At 40.3% G+C, this 22,233-nt stretch overlaps 1 long non-coding RNA gene across 3 annotated transcripts in view; it reads right to left on the bottom strand.

Annotated features, from left to right (window-relative positions):
* Positions 1-22,233, bottom strand: part of LOC102150076 (uncharacterized) — a 67,267-nt gene that overhangs the window by 20,431 nt on the left and 24,603 nt on the right. For 2 of the 3 annotated variants that reach the window (XR_011438243.1, XR_011438244.1), the window contains 2 exons: positions 18,449-18,712; positions 16,070-16,929 (listed from right to left, as the gene is read on the bottom strand). The exons of the other annotated variant lie outside the window; for it this stretch is intronic. This is a non-coding gene — a long non-coding RNA (uncharacterized lncRNA). Of the gene's footprint in view, positions 1-16,069; positions 16,930-18,448; positions 18,713-22,233 lie in introns of those variants that run through there. 3 annotated transcript variants of the gene reach the window in all.

Here is a 22,233-nt window from a genome sequence, read left to right on the forward strand (position 1 = left end):
AGTTTTTGGAAGCTAGTTACTCTGCTTTCCCATCCTTCTCCCAGGAATTCCTCCATATCTGCTTCCTGGGTGACTCGGCTCTTGACCACACTGTACTCAGTCAGCTGGGTCTTTGGCTGACGCAGAGGGGTTCCCTTCTCTGCTCCTCGAAGGGTAGAGGATTTCTAGAAATTTTTTCATTCCTTACTCAGTGGAATCGACATTTCTGCCAATGAGAGCTCACCCCAAATTGTCTGCTCTACTCATCCCTGCTGAGCCTCTGATTTAACTCCCATGCGGCTCATTAGCTCCAGAGCCAAAGTTTGCAGCGGCTCCCCCAGCTCCCAGCAGCGGTGGAAGGACTGACTGATGCTTTGAACACGTTGTTGACTACTCTGGCTGCCTCTTGAGTCTTAAGACATCTTTGCAGGCCAACCTATCTATCAGGTGGCTTCTTTCTTTGTCAGCTGTGATTATAGATATTGTTTATTTTTTCTAACGTTTTATTATGGAAAATTTCAAGCATAGACAAAATTAGAGAGAACAGTATATTGAATGTAATGTACAGATCACTCAGCTTTAGTTATCATTTTATGGCCAATATTATTTCATCTGTACTTCCTTACTTTTTACCCCTCCCCCTAATTATTTTGAAGCAAATCCCAAACATCATACCCTTTCATTTGTAAATATAACTGTATATATCTCTAAAAGATAAGAATTCTTAATACCACATCACACCTAAAAATTAGCAAAAAGTTTCCAAAGTCACTCAGTGTTAAATAATAGTGGCTGAGGGTAGTTCTTGCTCAGAAAAATTTCAATTTCAGCCTTGAGCTAGGAAAAAAAAATCACAATTAAACTTTATCACTACAAAATCGTTGAACCTCTGTTTGGTAGCACAAGTCAGGATAATCAGCTTCCATAGTTGACAAAAACTCATAGAACTGAAGATACTAAGTCCACAAAAGTGAATAAAGTTCATTTTTGACACTACTGGTTCAATAACAAGATAGGTTCAGATATTTTCTGTAAAGAATCTGCTGGAGAATAATATAATGAATAATCACAGGCTTTAACATCTTACTTTTTCATAAGCTTTGTAAATTTGCCCAACTAAGCCTTTTTCTGCTCCACACAATTTTTTACCCCCTTGAGCTGCAACCTATTTTAGCAGATTCTACTTCAGCTGGTACCGAATTAGAGATTTTTCTCAACTGCTTTGAAAATATTCTCACTTGTAGTTGTTCTTCACAGACTACTCATAGAACCCACTTCTTCAATCACTTCATCCTTGGCACTGACACCTTAAGTAAACAATAACTGAGCAGTATCGGTAGCATCTGTCAACTCGTCAAGATACAAGAAAAAATACTCAAAGCCATTAGCCTTGTTATTTTAACTATTGGTGTTGCTCCCAAGGTTCTCCTCAACCAACTATTCTTACCAAAGGCTGATCATCTTAAACGGGTTTATTTTCTCTGGACACATTTCTTCAGCAGCTATAGTCAAACAGTTTAATTGACTTATCATTGGTAAGCGACTTTCCTTGCTTGCTAAGAAATAAGCCACTTGGAAACTTACTTTGGTTGCAGACTCATTTACAGTTTTAATTCTTTTTTTTTGGCAGGGGAAGATTTCCTAAGCTAACATCTGTTGCACATCTGCCTCGTTTCTGCCTTCACCCTACCCCAAACCCTCAGTACATAGTGTGTACAGCTGTAAGTTCTGGTTCTTCCACGTGAGCTGCTGCCACAGCATGGCTACTGACAGACGAGTGGTGTGGTTCCACGCCTGGGAACTGAACCTGGGCTGCCAAAGCAGAGTGTGCCGAACTTTAACCATCAGGCCATCAGAGCTGGCTCTACATTTCTAATTCTCGTGAAGAAATTCTGCTAGAATGAGATATTCCATGTTAAATTTCCTAATTTTTCTGACTGTTGCTTTCCTGTGAGTTTGGAATATTGTGATAAGTCCTTGGTCTGGTAATGTTGATATATATTGTGTTATTTTAGCAGAGTGTCATTGCATAATAGATATAATTCAATAATAAAATTAACCACACTCCACAGTGACTTAAAAGTGCAACATTTGAAGTTCACTTTTCTTGTTTTGACATGAAGGATATACATTGGTAGTAAAAGAAAATAATAAGTAATGGTGCAACACTGTGCTTGGCACTCGAAACATTATTTTGAGGGCATTATGTCTTACTGAGCATCAGTGTGAAGTCATGAGAGTTCCACACATGGTCTCTGTCAGAACTTCTCAATTCTGCTGTTGAAACTCGAATGCAGCCATAGACAATACATGAATAAATAAATGTGGCTGGCTGTGTTACAATAAAATTTCATTTGTAGATATAACCTTTAACTTCAAATATCTTTCATGTCACAAAATATTATTCTTCTTTTGATTTTTTTTCAACCATTTACAAATGTAAAATCATTCTTAGCTTACAGACCATGCAAAAACAGGTAGTGAGCCAGATTTGGCCCAGAGGCCATAGTTTGCCAACCCCTGGTCTAGACCACTGTACCTTTAAAAATTCCACAGATGTGTCAGGTCCCTGAATCTTTGTAGGGTTTATTTCCTATCACCTGACGTGTATAATTCTTACTTCAGCATTCAAAGCTCCAGCCAATTTCTGCTACCAAGTCCAACTGGCATAGCATCATCAATATAGTGAACCAGCGACCAGAATGTCCAGGTAATCAAAGTCTATCATAATCAACATGATTTATTTACTTTAAGCAAGGATCAATCTGGGGAATTGAGTGGGTTACCATGGAGAGTATCACTCCTGCCTCCTTTAAGTGGTTGAGGGTGACACAAATCACCGCAAGATGCTCTCTTGCTTTCAACTTACTATGTTAGCCCAGGGATAGGTAGTAGGGAGGACTTCTAGGGGTTCCCACACACCCTTTCCTGCCATAAAGACTTATTCCACAGAGGATGTGAGGGCTCTTCCAGTTGCTACGTATTCCACAGCCCTCTGACTTGGGCTGGGACTCCATTTATCACCTGGCCTCTAAACATCCCCACTGTAATAAGGAGGCTAACGCTATTTTGAGTCCCTTGTTATCCATGTCAGCTTATCCACAGCCCTCAAAATGCCCGCACATTCACTTTCTCCAGTGTATAGTTAATCTGGTAAGTGTCGGCAGGTCCTTTTGAGGAAGAATTGTTAATAGCTACTATTACTGTTTGCTATGGCATTTCAGGACCTTCCTCAGGGGCACATGGACCTTCAATCAGTGGATTCCGGGTTTGAAAACTACCTCAATTCTTAAAACTAGATAAGAGACCATGATTTTCCATTGCGGTACTGACCCACTCAAGATTGTTTTTGGATATATAAATCAAGAAATACCTTCATTGCCTGCCCATATATCTTTCTCCAATTTTTCCAAGGATATCATGGTTTATCAGTCTTTGCCACAGATTCCTGAGGATCAAGGTCTCCTAATTGTCACTCTGGCCTTGTTACCCATTAGGACAATTGCATCAACCTGTCTTCCTATAGGCGTATCATGACAATTAACACAGCAAATGAATTCTACCAATGCCACCTTCACTCTGACATTTTTATGCTGTCAATTGGCTTCTGCTATTCCAGAATCCTATCATCCCCATTGACACAAGGGAGCCCAGTGTCCCAGCAGATAGCCTCCTGTCAACCTGGCCTGCAGAAGCCAGGCAACTTTGAGTTTGCCAACATGCTGGTATCTCTCTCATGAAGCATTCCTCTCTGCTTTAGTGAAGAGACTATCTTCTGGGTCTTTCTGGGAAACAGAGTCATCTGGTGGTTCTCCCACGTTGCACAATAAGTCAGTTCTAACATGCCTACCCTTCTCAGCCTTTGACCTCTTCCTTGGCCAAGAAATTTCCAGCATCTCCACCTCACTTACTGTATGCATAATTTTTTCCAAGCTTTAAGGAGATATCCTAGAAGTTTATTAGAAGTGGTTCTAGATGTCGCTGCGAGGACAAGCTAAGGGGAGATAAGGCAAAGAGCAAGGAGAATGAAAGAATAGACCACATATCTTTTTCCCACTGGTAAGTCCTCAAACCAAAAATCAGTTCTGAGCTGAGGGAGGGGAAACACTTTGATGACAATTTTGAAGTTTTTAGCTGCATAATACCTTTTAATACCTGAAAAATCAGACAGTTTTAATACCCAAGAAAGAATGAAAAGTGAATGGAGAGCCATGGATCTGCCTATGATATCTCCAAGGGACAGGGAAGGGAGAGCCAACAGTGTTTTTGAAGGCAAATGTAGAAGAAAAATAGAGTTGTTTCCTCATAGTACACTACCAGTTATAGGATGACTCAAATAACCAGTTGTACAAGTGTTGAAATGCAAAGTGGTGTTGCTGCCTTCTAGTCCTTTGAGCTGTTTTTTCCATTTACAAAATGGGCTACAATGAGCCATTATGTAATGCAAAACCACTAGACATTCTGTTTTTATAAATACAGGGAACAAAATATGTTAAATCTGCATACCATAATATGCGAACTGGTCCCAGAGATGCGAAATAGTAACATAAGTGCCATACAAAAGTCTTAGCCATGTGCTGTGGAGCTTGCTGAAGGGAAAATCTCATCCACGGGGTGGTGGTTGCTGGTCAAAGAAGGTTTCATGAAGGAGATGATATTTAAAAGGGACTCGAAATGCTAAGTAGGATTTTGAAAGATATAGAGAAAGAAGTCTTTCCAAGTAGAAGGAACAACACAGAAAGGCATGGCAGCGAGACACTAGTGATGAGAAATTCTATTTAGATGAAATGAAGAACTCGTCTAGGGGTGTAAAAGAAACCAAAGCCTGAAAAACATATTTGGCAGTATCTGGAGAGTCCTGGACACCAGGGAGCAGGTTTTATATCTCATGTGGAGGCATAGGTGTGATTGATTGAAATTCTAACACTTCCTTAGTATTTTTCAAATAATTTCTTGAACATGATCTTCAAGCTTTTGTTTATAAATGGAATCTCAAGATGAGTAACTGCAGGGATGGGATAGCTGTACCTTACTGCTTGAATGGGAGTGACCTGGAAACAGAGAAAGCTCTAAAGTCCTTGTTCTGTCTACTAGCCCGCAATAGCCAAGGTGGAAGTAGGCAGGTGCCTGTTCTCAGGCACCACTTCTGGATTTGGTAGCTTCCAATAACTTCCTTTCTTTGAGGCTACTGCCCTGTCCCTGTCTCACCCTAGTCTGAGCACAGGAAGTGAGTGGTACACCACCATGTCAGACCCTGGGAACAAAGGGCCCTTTCTCTCTGAAGCTGATTGCTTAATTTTCAAGTTAACACTAGAATCCAGTATTAAAACACTGTGTTTACAGTAGCAAGCATATACTTTCCCCTCTCTTGATGTTCAAAAGGAAGAGATTTATTAGAGTGCTGCTAAGCTGTTAGACACACATCAGTAACTGTCTCAGAGTTGGTGTAGGGATCTAATGTAAAAACACATGTTAAGTGGTTATCATTTTCTGTCACAGAGTAGACACTCAATAGTAATTTCCACTTCTGTCATTTTTCTATAGAAGAGAGGGGCACAGAGTTAGTAATTTATCCCTTACATGCTCCATCCTTGAACCTCCCCGTGCCCAGCCCAGAGAGTTGAAGATACACGTATCCTTCACTAGATTCCCCACTCCTACAGACGTTCTTCATATGAGGTGGTTTCAGCCTTGCACCTTCCCATGCCATTCTTCTAGACCCCTGTGGTTTGATGCTGTCCCTCTATGATGCGATACTTGGAACAACACTCTGTTCCCCAGGTTTGGGCTGATTAGTGAATGAAAAACAAGAGTTCCTTAACCTTGGCCTAGACACCACAATTCTGTTTTTCCAGGCTAAGATTTCTTTAGAGCTTTGTTTTGCTTTATCTTGTTTTGTTTTGTTTTGTTAAGCAGCCAGAACTTAATGTTGACTCATATTTAGCTTCCAGCCCACGGAAACCCCTGATCCTTTTTTTCCCATGTGATGCTGTTAAACCATCTCTCCCCACCCAGATCTTGGACAGTTGTTTGTTTTTTCAGACCTGAGTAAAGAACTTCTCATGTCTGTTAAATTCCATCCTGTTAGATTAATTTTCTCCATTCTAGCCTTTAGCACATTAACTATGCTGTCCCATCTCCACTCCATAAGAACCAGTTACATATCTTCTTCAAATTAGATTGATTTTCCAGTAATGTCCTTAATTGAAAGCACTGCTAAAAAGTTTAAATAGGACAGGAGGCAGCACAAAGTCCTGTGACCTGCCACAAGAGGCCTCTTAACAGGTTGAAAGGAAATTCAGTAAGTACCACTCTTTGGGTATGGTCATTCAACTGGATATGAATTCACCTAATTGATCTAGAATCTGGTTCACATTATTACACATTTCCTAAAATAAATCCTGAGGGAACTCGCCAAATGCCTTGTCCACATGCACAATTTATGCTGCATTCACTCCATCTTCCAGTCTAGAAACTCTATGAAAAACAGAAATAAATCTACTGTGAAATGGCTTACTCTTCATGAATATTGTCTTTATCACTATCTGGGGTGCACCTCACCATCCCCCTTCCCTACAAAAAACAGCTTCTAAAATGTACCCCATTTTTCATAGAGGCAGTGTAGCACTGTGATGAAGAGTATGAAGAGTACGAAGCCCAGGCTTGAATCCTGGCTCCCGCAATCACTGGCTGTGCGAACTTGGGCAATTTGTCTCACCAATCTGTGCCTCGGGTTCTTCATCAGTAAATGGGGATGATAGCAGAACCCGTATCATAGAGTTGGCATGAGGACTGAACAACTTAAAATTGGTAAAGCATTTAGAACCATTTCTGGCACATTAGTAGGCAACATAGAAATTCCTGTTAAACAAATAAGTGAAAAAAATAAATCCACTGCTTTGGTATACAGATGTCAGAGCAAGGCTCAAAACATCAAACCATGGATACCCCTCTAGCAGCAGAGTATAGCAACACAGATCACCGTAGTAAACATGGAAGCTGTAGTTTTCTTAACAAAAATAAACCACAAGCCACGTAACTGACCAGAGGTAGAGTCTCTGTTAACTTCCCAACGTTTTAGACTCACAATTTTTTTCAGGAGAATATATTGCATCTCCAGAACTTAGGATTTCTTATTACGGTCCAGTATTCATATATGTATTTTACATTAATGAACATATGCTTTCCTCTTCCAAATCATTTTAAATATTTTAATAAGTACTGGATAATTAAATAAATAACTTAGTACTTTTTACCACTTTTCTTTTTACCAGAAAAAAATCCATATAAAATTGGGATCCCTCTTAAGCTCCTGTGCAATTTTTTTTTTTTTTTGAGGAAGATTAGCCTTGAGCTAACATCTGCCACCAATCCTCCTCTTTTTGCTGAGGAAGACTGGCTCTGAGCTAACATCCGTGCCCATCTTCCTCTACTTTATATGTGGGACGCCTACCACAGCGTGGCGTGCCAAGCGGTGCCATGTCTGCACCCGGGATCTGAACCGGCGAACCCAGGGCCACTGAAGCGGAACATGTGAACTCCACCGCTGCGCCACCGGCTGGCCCGCTCCTGTGCATTTTATACTCTACTTTTTTAGATCTAGGTGAAATTCACATAACATAAAATTCACCATTTTAAAGCAAACAATTCAGTGGCATTGAGTACATTCACAATGTTGTGCAATCATCACCTCTATCTAGTTCCGAAACGTTTTTGTCACCCCAGAAGGAAACCCCATAACCTTCTCTCAGGCCCTGACAATCACAATATGCTTTCTGTCTCTATGGAGTTACCTATTCTGGAAATTTCATATAAATGGAATTATATAATATATGGCCTTTTGTGTCTGGCTTCCTTCACTTAGCATAATCTTTCTGAGGTACATTCACATTGTAGCATGTACGTCATTCCTTTTTATGGCTGAATAATATTCCGTTATCTGGATATATCACAATTTGTTTATCCATCCATCTACTGATGGACATTTGAATTGTTTCCGTCTTTTGGCCATTGTGAGTAGTGCTGCTACGAACATGTAAGCACATGTATTTGTTTGAGTACCTGTTTTCAATTCTTCTGGATATATAACTAAGAGTGGAATTACTGGTTCACATGTTAATTCCGTGTTTAGTTTTTTGAGGAAACACTGAACTGTTTTCCACAGTGGCTACACCATTTTGCATTCCCACCAGCACTATAAGAAGGTTTCAATTTCTCCACATCCTCACTAACACTTCTTATTTTGCATTTTTTAATGATAACCATCCTAGTAGGTGTGAAGTGATATGTCATTGTGGTTTTGATTTTCAATTCCTTAATGACTAATGGTGTTGAGCATCTTTTCGTGTGGTTGTTGTCCATTTGTATATCTTTTTTGGAGGACTATTCAAGTCCTTGGCCTATTTTTTACTTGCGTTGTTTGTCTTTTTGTTGTTGAGTTGTAAAAGTTCTTTATATATTCTAGATAGGAGACCCTTATCATTCTTATGATTTGCAAATAATTTCTCCCATTCTGTGGGTTGTTTTTTCACTTTCTTGATAATATCCTTTGATGCACAAAAGTTTTAAAATTTGATGAAGTCCAATTTGTCTAATTTTTCTTTTATTACTTATGTTTTTGGTGTCATATCTAAAAATCCATAGCCAATATAAAGTCATGAAGATTTATAGCTATGTTCTCTTCAAAAAGTTTTGTGGGTTTAACTCTTATATTTAGATTGTTGATCCAGTTTGATTTTATTTTTTGTATATGGTGTGAGGTGGAGGTCCAACATCATTCTTTGGCATGTGGATATCCAGTTGTTCCAGTACCATTTGTTAAACAGATCATTCTTTCCACATTGAATGATCTTGTCTAAAATTAACTGGCCATAGGTGGATTTATTTATGGACTCTCAATTCTATTCCATTGGTCTATATGTCTGTCTTTATGCCAATAACACACTGTTTTGATTACTGTAGCTTTGTAGTAAGTTTTGAAGTTGGGAAGTGTGTGTCCTCCAACTTTACTCTTTTTTTTCAATATGGCTTTGGTTTTTTGGGGCTCTTGAAATTCCAAATGAATTTGAGGATCAGAGTTTCCATTTATGTAAAAATGGTCATTGAAATTTTGATATTGTATTGAATCTGTAGACTGCTTTGGGTGGTATTGCTGTCTAACAATATTAAATCATTCAATTCACGAACATTTATTTAGAGCTCTTTAATTTTTTTTCAGCAATATTTTGTAGTTTTTAGTGTGCATGTCTTTAACTTTCCTGGTTAAATTTGTTCCTAGATACTTTATTCTTTTGGATGCCATTGTAAGTGAAATTGCTTTCTTAATTTTCTTTTCAGACTATTCCTTGCTAGTGTATAGAAACAACACTAATGTTTGTGTGTTGGATATTGTACCCTGCAACTCTGCATCATTTATTAGATCTGGTAGTTTTTGGGGGATTCTTTGGGATTTTCTATGTATTGGATCTTGCCATCTGCTAATAGAGATAGTTTTATTTCATCCTTTCCAATTCTGATAACTTTTTTTTTTTTTTTTAGGAAGATTAGCCCTGAGCTAACTACTGCCAATCCTCCTTTTTGCTGAGGAAGACTGGCCCTGAGCTAACATCCATGCTCATCTTCCTCTATTTTATATGTGGGATGCTTACTACAACATGGCTTTTGCCAAGTGGTGCCATGTCCGTACCTGGGATCTGAATTGGCAAACCCCAGGCTGCCGAGAAGCAGAACGTGCGAACCCAACCACTGTGCCACTGGGCCGGCCCCCAAGTTCAGATAACTTTTACTTCTGTTTCTTTTCCTAACTGCTCTGGCTAGAACTTTCAGTAAAATGTTGAAGAGTAGTCGTGAAAGTGGGCATCTTTGTTTTGTTTCTGATCTTAGGAAGAAAGCTTTCAGTTTTTCACTATTGAATGTGATGTTAGCTGTGGGTTTTCCAGCAATGCCCTTTTAAGGAAGTTTCCTCCTATTCCTAGTTTTCTTAGTGTTTTTATCACGAAACGGTGTTGGATTTTGTCAAATGCTTTTTCTGCATCAATTCAGATAATCATGTGAATTTTTTCTCCTCTTTATTCTGTTAATATGGTGCCTTATATTGATTAATTTTCTTATGTAGAACCACTCTCTCATTGCTGGGATAAATCCTAATTGGTCAGGGAGTATAATCCTTTTAATATGCCATTGGATTCTGTTTCCTAGCACTTCGTTGAGGAGTTTTGCATCTATATTCATAAAAGATATTGGCATGTAGCTTTTTTTTCTTGTGGTGTCTTTGACTGGCTTTAGTATCAGAGTAATACAGGCCTCATAGAATGAGTTAGGAAGTGTTCACTCCTCTTGTATTTTTTGGATGAGTTCGAGAAGGATTGGTGTTAATTCTCTTTAAATGTTTAGTAGAATTCACCAGTAAGGTATCTGGTTTTAGACGTTTCTTTGGTGGGAGGTTTTATGTCTTTGTTTTTAGTTACTGATCCAATGTGTTTACTTATTACAGGTCTGTTTCATTCTTTTTTCTACTGAGGTCACATTGGTTTATAATATTATATAAATTTCAGCTGTGCATAATTATGTTTCGACTTCTGTATAGACTGCATCATGACCACCACCAAAAGTCTAGTGGCCACCTGTCACCGTACACATGTGCCTCTTTACCCCTTTTGCCCTCCCCTCCTCCCAACATCTCTGGTAACCACCAATCTGGTTTCCGTTTCTGTTTGTTTATCTTGTACATATGAATAAAATTATCGGTAATTGTCTTTCTCTATCTGACTTGTTTCACTTTGCATAATACCCTCAAGGTCCATCCATTTTGTTGCAAATGGCAAGATTTTGTCTCTTTTTGTGGCTAAGTGGTATTCCATTCCACATCTTCTTTATCCATTCATCCATTGATGGGCACTTGGGTTGCTTCCAAGTCTTGGCTATTGTGAATAATGCTATGATGAACATAGGGATGCATATGTCTTTTTGAATTATTGATTTCATGTTCTTTAGATAAATACCCAGAAATGGAATAGTTGGATCATATGGTATATCTATTTTTAATTTTTTGAGGAATCTCTATACTGTTTTCCATAGTGGCTGTACCAATTTAAGTTTCTATTTCTTTTTGAGTAAGTTTTGGTAATTAGTGTGTGTTATGTAAACCTTTCATTTCATTATTAGGTTAACAGTAGCAGTTTATTGTATGAATTTTTCTACCTTATGAAAAGGTTAGGATTGAAGAGCTTAGCTTACTCTCTTTAAACTATAAATTCCTAATATAATTTATACACTATAAATATAATTTAATACACTATAATCTTGCTGGTATGGTTAATTTTATATGTTAACTTGCCTGGGCCACAGTGCCAAGATATTTGGACAAACATTATTCTAGATGTTTCTATGAAAGTGTTTTTTGGATAAGATTAACACTTTAATTGGTGGACTTTGAGTAAAGCATATTACTCTCTATAATGTCAGTGAGCCTTAACTAATCAGTTGAAGGCCTTATAGAAAAAGACTGACCTCTCTCTAGCAAGAAGGAATTCTGCCAGCCAGACTGCCTTTGGACCTAAACTACAATTCTTCCCTGAGTCTCCAGCCTGCTGGCCTACTCCATCAGATTTTAGATTCACTAAGCCTCTATGATCATATGAGTCAATTCCTTAAAATAAATCTCTCTATACATACAACTATCTTGTTGTTTCTGTTTCTGTAGAGAAGTGACTAAAATACTTGCTGTGTAGTATTATTCTCTGAAACCAAAATATTTCCTTTTAGCCCTGTGACACACAATTAGTTTCCAGATTTTACTGCATATCCAGAATTTAATTCTCTCCAATTGGATTCCTTCCTTCATTTATTCATTCATTTGACAAATATGTTTTGAACATCTAAAATGTACCAGGCACTGAGCATAAGGCAGTGAACAAATAAGGAGATATATAGCATGTCAAATGGCAATAAATGTCATGGAGAACAATAAAGGGCAGCATGCAGGTGGTGTTTACTATGATATACATAGGATGGTATGTTAGCTACCTTCCATTTGCTTCTCCAGATCTGTTCATTGCCTTTCTCTACTCCATCATCTGCCATAGGAGATTGACCTGTACTTAATACACAATAGGTTCTTATGCCCTCTGGCTTCCAGGTGGGTTTAGCCAGTGGGACCCCTGGCAAGAGATCAGAGGAAAGACAAGAGTAGATTTTTGATATTTATTCTTCTGGCTCCTTCCTTCCTGGACTGCAACGGTTTGACTACGTCTTTCTACACATGGTTTGTCTAGTTGGATGGCCATCTCCCTATACCTTTCTCTTTTAGGGTTCCAATAGTTACCTTTGTCTAGTGGTTTCCAACCTTGGGCAATTTTGTTCCCCAGGGGACATTTGGAAATGTGTAGACAATTTTGGTTGTTCCACTGGGTGAATGCTATTGGCATCTCCTTGGTAAAGGACAGGGTTGTTGGTAAAAATCTTACAATGGCAGGAGAGCCCCCAACAACAAAGAATTATCCGGCCTAAAATGTTGATAGTGCTGAAGTTGAGAAGCCCTGCCTTGTCCCCTGAAGCCTAGGGATTGGTTACTGGCCCCAAATTACTGCACCATACCTTGTTGTTTTTCCCAAACCAAACTGACCCCTATGTAAAGAGTCCTTTTATTAAATTCTCCTCAAATTACAAATCTCCTTCTGGAACTGAAACTGATACAAGTTGCCAGTCAGGATCCAGTGAATAAAACAGAAATAAGTCTGAGAATTTAAAAGAGAGGAATTTAATAGAGAGAATTGGTTATATGGGTTTTGCAAGACCTGAAAGGCCAAATAACTATCAGTAAAGGAGCCCAGAAATCAGCAACAGCTGGAAGCCACTACCATCCCTATGCTGCAAGGACAAAGGAAATATATCATGTTATCAGATCCCAGAGGTTGGAGTTACCTGCAAGAAGCTACAAGCTAGTTCAAAGGAAACTAGAGCCATAGGGAAGATTTGCTGCTGCCTGGAGATGCAGCCTGAGACAGGAGAAAATATCCCTTTCTCTATTTTCTCTCCTCCCACTCTCCAATCTCCCATTGACTGAACCCAACCAGAAACCAGCTGATACAGGAGTTTGAGAAAAGCAGCATGTAGGAGAAAGCAGAGTCAGGCAAGGGAATGATCTAAGAACATGCAGGGTCATACCCAATAAAGACGACTTTTCCAAATAAGGTGACATTCAGGAGAGACTTGAAAGAAGTGAAGAAGCAAACCATCTTACCTGGAATAAGAATGTTCCAGGTTGCAGGAAACAAAGTACAAAGGCCCTAGGAAGTAGCATGCTGAGTGTGTTAATGGGCACATGGAGCCAATGATCATACAACAGAGAGAATGATCAGGAGAGTGGTAGGAGATGAGACCACAGGGGAGGACAGGCAGCAGATCATACAGGGTTGTTTTTGTTTTTGTTTTTGTTTTTGTTTGCAGGAAAGGATTTTCCCTGAGTTAGCATCTGTTGCCAATCTTCCTCTCTCTCTCTTTTTTTCTCCCCAAAGTCCCAGTGCCTCGTGATATATCATAGTTGTAAATCCTTCTAGTTTTTCTATGTGGGCCACTGCCACAGCATGGCAACTGACAGATGGAAAGCTAAGTTAAGAAAGTGCTCCAAGCAGGAGGAAGAGATTAACTGTGTCAAATGCTACAGAAGTGTCAAGTAAGGTGAGGATTGAGGATTGCCCATTGGATTTGGCAACTTGGAGGCCACTGGTGACCTTGACAGAATTAGGTTTGGAGGTGTGGTTCAGGATAGGGAGTGAGTTCAAAGGAGAAAAGAAATTGGAGACAGTCTGTATAGCTTTTTGTTTTAGTCTGTATAGACAACTTTTTCAAATAGTTTTGTTGTAGAGAAATTGAATAGTAGCTGGAGGGAGGGGTGGGGGTCAAAAGAGAGGGGTGTGTGAGTGTGCATGTTTGAGATGGGAAATGTAGCAGTGTGTTTGTATGTTGGTAGAACTGATCCAGTCAAGAGGAAAAAACTGATGATGCTGGAAAAAGAGGGAAAATTACAGAAGTGATATTCTTAGCAAATGAGAGGAAATGGGATCTTGTGCACAATGGGAGGAGATTCTCTTGGGTGCGCAGATGTTCACTGACAGTAAAAGAGAAAAGGCAGAAGATATGGCCATAGATGTAGACAGGTGGTAGAGCGTGTGGAAATTCTCTTCTGAGTTACACACTTTTCACAGGAGCAAGGAAGTCAGCTGATATTTGAGGATTGGGGAGGAGGAGCTGTGGGAGGATTGACGAGAGAGATAAAGGTGTGAAACAGTCATTTAGGATTGGGAATAGATGAGAAAAATGGAGAAGAATGGCCAAGTAGCACCAAAGGCCTACTTGAGCTTAGTGGTCATCAGTTTAAAGGGGGAGCAGTCAGCACGACTGAGTCTTTCTCCAGCCCTTTCAGCTGCTTGGGTGCAGCCCTGGAGTAGAGATTAGATTTAACTAAGGTTGCAGAGGCTTTATTTACAACCCCCAACATGTAATTTGGCTTCAGGACAACATTTATATAGTAATTAGTCAAGAAATAAAAATGTCTTGGGAAAATCATCCTGAATTCCAAGAGTTTTGAGAACTTGTTATAAGCAAAGAGAGAAAAGTAAAGCAGAGGTTGCTTTACTCAATCCATTTTGAAAGTGTTGCTCTGCAAAACCTGATCTGGGACTTCTCAGGAAACAATAGGTTAACGCTTTTGCCCTCAACAGACGTTGTGAACTGGTTTTCCTAAGTCTCTTGAATCTGGTGGACCCTGTATCCACTGATTGGCTAAGGAATCAGAACCCTACATGACACTTAACTGTTAGCGTTGTAAATAATCCATTCCAGGTTATAAGAGGCTGAGTATATGACAACCACAGGGATTATAAAAAGCAAGAAAGGTGTGTTTGAAGTAGTCACACATTTCTCTAGTAAAAATGTCTTACTCTGGACCTTTTGCAGATAGAACTCACATCCTCTGATGAGCGTCTGGTCAAAGATTCTAGTAATAAAAGTCTTGGAGACCTGCAGCTGGATAATTTGAACCTTTATTTTACTCCGAGCCAATGGGAGTTAAGATATTGTGTCTTTCTGTCCCAGTACTCAGTTTCTGGACAAGATCAAAGAGTCCATTTACAGGTGCTCAGAAGACATCTATAGCACTAACCCACAGGATGTCGCAATGAAAGGGGGGCATAATGGGTTAAATAGCGTCCCTTCCACAAAAGATACGTCCAAGTCCTAACTCCTGGGACTTGTGAACATGACCTTGTTTGGGTACAGGATCTTCGCAGATATTATTAAATTAAGGATCTTGGGATGAGATCATTCTGGATTTAAGGTGGGTTGTAAATCCAGTGACTTATATCCTCATAAGAAAGGGGAAAGGGAGATTTGAGACACACAGAGCCACAGAGAAGAAGGTAACGTGGAGATCGAGGCAGAGATGGGAGTGCTATGTCTACAAGTAACACGGATAGCTGACAACCACTGGAAACTAGGAGAGGCATGAAACAGATTCTCCGTCAGAGTGGCCAGAAGGAACCACCCTTGCTGACATCCTGATTTCAGACTTCTGGTCTCCTGGATGGTGAGAGAATCAATTTCTGTTGTTTTAAGCCACCAAGTTTGTGGGAACTTGTTAGGGCAGTCCTAGGAAACCGGGGCACGGAGTGAGCTCATATTTCAGTAAAGTAAAGAGTACGTCATCAGGAAAATGACAATGAAGCATTCTGGGGACTAGAGGAGGAAGCTGGGACCACTTGTAGTTCCTAAAACCTTGTGGCATTCCCCTTGGGTTCCCTCTAGAAGAATGTGGCTCCTCCTCCAGAAATCATGTTTCCTGATCGTCTGGAAAACCTGCAGTTCTCTTGAGTCCATTGTCCCATTTCCATGAAGGTGTTTGCAAACATTTTGCTCTCAAGGAAGTCTGACCCTTATGATTTAATCAGCCTGATTCTGCAGTCCTGAAATTTCTGCTTGCAGTGGGTCTGAGCTAAGTCTGCGTTGAGGAGGGCAGCCTCCCAGATGCATGTCTGTCCCCGGATTCCTGACTTGTCTCATCTGGAATGAAAGGAAATCACAGCCAACACTGCACTTTGATGTACTGGTGCTTTTATTCTTCCTGTTCTCTGCCTTAAGTGCTCTCACTCCACTTACGGAGCCCGTGCCCATCCTTCGAGATTTGCCCAAATGCCTTCTGCTCTCTGAAGGCTTCCCTGGAACCACAGAATCAATTATGTTTTCTCCCATGTTCCCACAGCTTGTGCACCTCTGTCAAAACACGTATTAAATTGTATTATAGCTTAGTTTTTACATATTTGTTTTACTTGAAACACGCCAGAGGAACTGTTATTCATGTCTGTGTCATCAGCACTTGGTCTAAAACCTAGATCAATAAATGCTTTTTTGTATAAACTAAGGAAAGCAATATCTTAGAAAACCCACAGTAACCAAACTCAAACTTTCTCAAAAACACACAACAGCTATTATTTAACTTCATCTTTTTTTGATTTTAAACCATTAGAATTTGGCAAAGGAATAAAGTAACAGAGAAATTAGGGTGTCCTGTCTGAGGAAAGAGTTCAGTGCGGAATTATGGAGGTCAGCAAATGTTTGCTGCTTTGCCGTCGCGATCAGAGGAGAACTTCTTTCCTGCAGATGGAAAGGGCATTGTCATCCCCAGGAGTGCAAGCTTCTTGAACACACGGGAGGTACGTTATTTCTATTTTGGATTAGAGTTTAAAAAGGCTGTCCAGAACCAACCACTGAAGAAGCACGCTGAGTCATAATTCCTTCCTCTGGTTGCTGCAGAAAGCTGAAGTGTTTACAGCAGCTGGTGTGCAATGTGATGGTGTATCTTTCTGTGGTCTATCCAAATGCCTCCTTTCATCATGTTTGGTTTGGAGTTATACCTGGAGTTTTATGTATTTGAAAATGTTCGGGATGAATCCTCAGCTGTAATAAAAATACAGACTGTATTTTAAGCTTGTATGTGAATGTGCTCCGTAGAAAAGATGAAAACATCCAAGTGAACAGAAGTTGAGGGCATAAACATAAGAGGAAGGTTTGGATAGGTAAGTATGCATGTTCCCATGGGAACATACAGTTGTTGCCAACAAAAGCCATGGGAAAAGGCTACAGACTCTTTCTATGATTCAGGCTAAAATCACATTTGTAAAGGAGTCAAAATACACATGAATCATCTCCTCTTTCATCCACGATGATCATTACTATCTCCAAGTCAAAAGCTGGCCAAGAGTCACAATGAAAACCAGCCTGTTGTGACAACTGGAGATGTTTGCACTAAATTTCCCCACTAAGAAGTCCCAACAGCTTCTAACATCCACCACATAACCTCTAAGTTCCTATGCCTATTAAGACTCTCATAATCCTGCCTTATAGTCTCTATCTCACCTAGTTTGTGACCATTTTCCCATTTGGGTCAAGGTGTTCTTCTCACTACTCCCTATACCCATGTTCATTTATAACTCCAAAACTTTACTCACATTCTTTGTTTTCCAGGACATTTTCCTTCTTCGTCATCTATTCAAACCAATTTATTCTTAAATTCCAGTCCCAGTACCTGTGGGTCCTCTGATCTGTTGGGTTTGTCATGACTGCAACCCTATTGGTCTCTCTGCTCTGAATTTCTATACAGTCACTCAATAGCTAGAATCTGAAGCTAATATTTCTTTTGAAATCAACTCATCATTTAAGGACACTCATTGGATTCACACACTGCACTAGGAGCATAATGAAGATTTCTGGTTAATCTTCTGCTATTTTCTTTGCTGTTCACCATTTTAAATAATTCTTTCCTTCCCAAAGATAACTAAGGGTTTTTTGCTCCTTTTTAATCCTATGCAAGGGGAAACACCTTTCTCCCCTCCTTGGACTGAGAAAGAATCAGTGTATACTAAACTGGTGAAAGCTATTGGAATCTTCAACTTTAACCTCTTCCAAATTGAATAAACCTCAAAGTACAAATCAGTTACTAATTAAGGAAAGCCTGTGCGGATAAGGAAATACTGGTTTTGGACACTTTGACCACTGTTTGGATACCCAGACTGTGGAATCACTAACAGGCATATTGCCTGGTATCTGCTGAGTCTCGTCCCAGGATTCAGAATGAAAGTGATTCTTTCGGGATCTGAACCTTGCAGGGAAAAATAAATGTTCAAGGCTAGTTCAGATCTCAAAGTCTGGCAATCTCAGTTTAGTCATGAACAGATAATGGGATCTTCCTAACCATAAGATTGGCTTAACATCTGAAACCTCAAAATGCCTCCATTTCTAGGGCAATATGATCTCTGCTTTAAGAAACTGTTTCTGGATGCCAGGAAATTTAGCCTGATATTTTTTAAAGTCACTCTGGTTCACCTGTGCTGAATGAGAGGAAAACTGAAACAAAAATTCTCCTCCCTTTAATTGAACAAAGTGTAGCCTGCCCTTGACTGACTTTTCAGTAGCTTACCTGCTGTGGTAGGTTATTGTCAAAAATGTTTACTCCTTCATCCTTTCACCTCCATTAAGGGGGATATCCTTTTCCCACCCCTTGATTTTGGCCTTGGCCATGTGACTTGCTTTGGCAGATGTGACACAACCAGGGGCTTGAAATGTGCGTGAGTGCATGGGTGTGCCCTCTTGCGCCTCTCTCATCGCCATGGGAGGAGCGTGTCTTGACTAGTCACTGGTCCAAAAAGGGTGAAGACACAGGGAGCAGAGCCGCCCAGATGACCTGCAGTTATGTGAGATTAAATGATTGTTATCTGGAGGTAGTGAGTTTTTGACTGGTTTGTTAGAATTTTTGTGGCAATAGCTAGCTAACTGATGTACATACCAATAGTTCTACAAATGGTGAGATTTTCCCAAGTTTGGTTCAGTTCCCAGAAAATACCATTCTTTTCTTTTTTTGTGAGGCAGATTGGCCCTCAGCTAACATCTGTTTCCAATCTTCCTCTTTTTGCTTGAGGAAGATTGTCGCTAAGCTAACATCTGTGCCAACCTTCCTCTATTTAATGTGGGATGCTGCCACACCATAGCTTGATGAGAGGTGCTAGGTCCATGCCCAGGATCCAAACCTGCGAACCCCGGGCTGCCAAACCAGAGAGCGCTAACTTAACTACTACGCCACTGGGCTGGCCCCCAGAAAATACTGTTCTTGACCCTAAAAGATGCAAACAATATTTTCCCATGGGCCTCTAGATCAAATGGCATAGTGTGCTTCACACTAACACTTCTACTCTCTTTTTTTTGCCTTTTTCGGTTTCTGATATCATGTTTCCCTCTGAGTAATGGGAATGTTCAGAGGGAAATGTGATGTCTTTATGTGCACAGGTACTTAATTTGATTCCAGGCTCAGAGGAATCTGAGAGTGATTCCTAAACCTGTCACCGTGTGACTGCTGAAACCTTGAAGGTAAGAGGCTTATCAGCCAAGGGCTCAGCAAGAAATAGAGAGCAGGAACTATTTATAGTGATATGGGCAGGGCTAGAGGAACCAGTTAGGGATGTTGAGGTCCCCGGAGACTAGGAGACTAGGGACAGCAGGGCGCTATTGCAACCCCCAGGCATCAACAGCAGGGGAAAACAAACCTATTAGGAGAGGCTGGTTGAAACCTAGAGTCAAGATGGACTGCCCAATGGTAGCTGTAGTTTTGGTGCTAAGGCCATTGCTAAAACCACAGAGAAACAGACAGTGAGTGGGAGGGAACAAATACCCTGGCATCTCTCTCCTCCCACATTCTGATCTCCTGCTGGTGCCTCCCACTGAGCAGAGGGTGACACAGTCCATAGAGGTCAGCTTCCCCAGGACAAAGAACACAGCAGAGAAGAACAGAGAACAGATCTGGGGAGAATCAAAGAACAACCAGAAGAGATGTTTATTAACGCGTGTCCCACTTTCCTCAGGAAAGAAAACACGGAGGGAGGAAGGGCAAGAAAGGTGTTATGTTTACAAGGACAGATTGGCAAAAAGACGGAGAATTAGAGAATCAGTGACTGGACTAGTAGATATCTTTGTATTGCACTATGCTGACCTCAAGGATTTCTCTAAAACCATCGTGAGACAAACTAGAAGGTTGTTTTATATAGATGTGTATATATATATATATAAACCACAGAATATATTTGATTCAAATTAAATATGAAACTAGAATAATGTTCAATCTTTATCAAGTAGCAATTATATTGTTTTAAAAAACAGTGAAATTAACATTAAATTACCTGGAAGATAATTATTTGGAGGGAGGCTATGGAATTAAGCTTCACACCTGAATCTCTGGATTTGGAAGTGAGATTTAAGAAGAAATATTTTAATGGACGGGGAATCAAACCTATCTTGGTGCCAGATTTCTAGCATCTTGAGCTACGGAATCCTGACGTTTCAATTTTGCGATCCTCTTCTGAGGACTGACCTGTAAAAATATTATGTGGAGCTATTTACCAAATTTATCAACCTATGACACAGTCATAAACCCAAACTCGCCAGAATATTTTAGTTGTTGCTGTGTTAACGTTTTTGAAGGAGGAGAGTGTGGAGGGCAAAGAATGCTTAGGACTCCTGGGTCCACACACACATATACCAGCATCAGCCTTCTCTCTTTCTTCAGCAAAATTATTCTTGCTTTCCATTTTTGTTTCCAAAAGCAGGCGGAGGTGAGTAAAACCAAAACATCAATACATTGAGGATATCTTTTATTATGCAGAAGTATCTTAATATGCTGGGAGGCAATATTATACATTATATCAATTTGCTTTGAGAAATCAAGTAGCTGATTATCCATCTAAACTCAAATATGTGAGACAAAGTCCCTTAGTTTGGGGGTTATTTCCTAAACTAGATCTTCACCTGAGAAGAATTCCCTAACAATAATATTTCGGGGATAAAAACAGGTAAACTCAAAGGGAGTGAATTCTAGGTCTTTAGGAATGCTGGATGTGGAGTGAAGCATTTAGAGTATCAGATGATTTATTAACAATATGTTCTTCCTAATATTATTTTATTAGTGTTTTCTTGATATTAAGTTAACCTAGATTGAGTTTCTCCAGAACAGACCCTGAGACTAGGATTGAGGCCAGGAGTTTATTTGGAAGCAATCTCAGGAAGCACTGGGAGGGGAGGGGACAGGGAGCCAGTGGAGGGGAGGAAGCCCACAGAAGATGCAATCATAAGTCTGTTACTGCTGTGGGGAGTTGGGGCTCAATTCTACTGTGCAACTCTGGGAGGCGGTGTGGAGCATATCTGAGAGTTGTCCCACCAAAGGATGAGAAGATGGGAGAATTTAGCCTCTAAATCCCATCTGTCATTAGTTTGAGGGCTGTTCCCAGGGATGTTAACTCCCTGGCACTTCCAGCCTGCCTGGCACCCAGCATGCTCCGATAGAGAAAGCTCTCAGGCTAAGGGATGCAGGTATTGGCAATAGAAAGCTGTCAGCATGTACAGGAATGTTGAGTGCCCAGTGGATATGAGCGGGGCACCAAAAGTACCTGCTTTGGAGGTGTTAACTGACTGTAAACACACTGGAAAGCTTCCTCTTAGTGGGAGGAAACCAAAGGCCAGCAACTGAGGGTGGCAAGATATGAAAAGCATAAACTGTAATCCTTCTGATAGCAGTCCTACTTTCTTCCCACACAGGATCCTTGCATGCTTCTCCTCAACCCCCAGGCAGTCACTGAAGGCCAGGCTAAGGGAGGCCTGAGAAAAATTTCTGCCTCTCTTCTCAGAAGACGTTGGCAACAGGTCCAGGAGGGGCTTTACACAGCACACCCAGCAAGAGAATGCACTGCCTTTCTAATCAATGGGAACTTAGTGTCTGTATCCCAAGGAAACAGTATTTCTTTCTCATGCTGTAAATTGTAATCATCCTATTTCTCCACAGGCTTGAAAGCCACAGGATTATCCCTTCAAAAGGAAACACTGAAGTGGAGGTGCTTACTGTTCTTCAATAAAATTTCCACATAGTACTTTCCTTTAGATTTTATGGTACGCTCTGTCTCAACTTAAGTCCCAGTCTTACAAAGCTTTCAAACCTCTTAATGTCAAACTTGAATGAGCAGCTAAGACTTGGGCTGTATTTCCTCAACTGGGACATGGAGGAGGACGCAGGAAAGGGGAGTTTCCTCTGGCCTAAGGTTCCAGGGCGCCACAAAAAGACAATGGTTGCCATTGATTCTAGAAAACTGGTTCTCAGGTAGCTTTTAGGCTGATTTCCTTCTCTCTTCACTGGAGGAAGAATTCCTTTCAATAAAGTGAGGACAA

This window comes from Equus caballus, chromosome 4 (genome assembly GCF_041296265.1).
Source record: "Equus caballus isolate H_3958 breed thoroughbred chromosome 4, TB-T2T, whole genome shotgun sequence".
Taxonomy (NCBI): Eukaryota; Metazoa; Chordata; class Mammalia; order Perissodactyla; family Equidae; genus Equus; species Equus caballus.